The sequence below is a fragment of the Trichoplusia ni genome (genome assembly GCF_003590095.1).
Source record: "Trichoplusia ni isolate ovarian cell line Hi5 chromosome 20 unlocalized genomic scaffold, tn1 tig00002109_group19, whole genome shotgun sequence".
NCBI classification, from domain to species: Eukaryota; Metazoa; Arthropoda; class Insecta; order Lepidoptera; family Noctuidae; genus Trichoplusia; species Trichoplusia ni.
In genome coordinates, this window is record NW_020799810.1 from 11,541 (window position 1) to 12,746 (window position 1,206).

The following is a 1,206-nucleotide window of genomic DNA, read 5'->3' on the forward strand; positions in this document are numbered from 1 at the left end:
ACCAGTCTAACTAAGGGGTATCGTGTTGCCCAGGTAACTGGGATGAGAAGACAGGCAGTTACTCCTTGTACAACACTAGTACTTTGCTGCATCCACTTAGACTGTAAGCAGACCCAAACATAGTTAGGAAAAGGTTAGGACGAGGGACGCTGAGTGAGTTGCGCGGCGAAGTCCATAAGAGAGTAAATTTGAAATAATGATCGGGAACTGCTAAATTGTACTCTATGTCTAGCGGACTACGGCGTGGAATTGAAGTAGCGATGCGCGGCAAAGCTCATGAGAAGGTAAATTTAAATATTGTTTTACCGGCCACGTAGCTCAGAGGTCAGAGCGACCGATCCCAGCATCGGCGGTCGCAGGTTCGAATCCTGTCGTGGTCACCAATGCAGAAAGTTCCTTTTTGTTACTTTTAATATTAGTTTTGCTGGTTCTTTTTCATTAAATAGTTCTTAATTCTACTTTTCTTACCGATTTTCACACATAATGTTGTATGCCTCTGAGGTACAGAAATGATTTCATTTTATCCTTATATTCAGATGGCAAAGTGTTGCGGAATGACCTCGAATCATTTGCTTTATGTATTACAAACAAATGGATTACATATCTCGATTTAATCTTGATTTTAGTGTTCCGAACAAACGGTGAGTACGAAATCGCTTCCTTTTACTCGCACTTTGGACGATGAGATAATACTAGCTGTGCCCTGTGGCGTTGCTCGGTGAAATCGATTTAAAGTTATTTGGTATCAACTTTGGTATCACTATTTAAAATCTATTATATAAAATTCTCGTGTCACGATGTACGGAATTGAACTCCTCCGAAACGGCTAGACCGACTCTTATAAAATTTTGTGTGCATATTGAGTAGGTCTGAGAATCGGACAACATCGATTTTCAGACCCCTTCTTATTAATAGCCTAAAACTCTTTTGTATGGCAAAACATCGTTTGGTGGGATAGTTAATATTAGATAATAATATTTATTTATCAAATGAATGATTTTAGAATTCCGTCTATAATGAGATAATAAAATGTCTAGATATCATAAATAGATTCAAGTAATAATCCTAAAGTTATATCTATTTTTAGAATCTATTGGGTAACAGTCAAATCTATAAGTTACGTGTTTTATTCATCATACTAGCTGTTGCCCGCGACTTTGTCTGCGTGATTTTCAAGATGTGAAAAACTATGAAGTTTAATAATAA

At 37.2% G+C, this 1,206-nt stretch overlaps 1 non-coding gene across 1 annotated transcript; it reads left to right on the top strand.

Moving 5' to 3' along the window:
- The first annotated feature begins 307 nt into the window (after positions 1-307).
- Trnaw-cca lies at positions 308-380 on the top strand. The gene has a single exon. It is a non-coding gene; the product is annotated as a tRNA-Trp (tRNA).
- Positions 381-1,206: the final 826 nt, after the last annotated feature.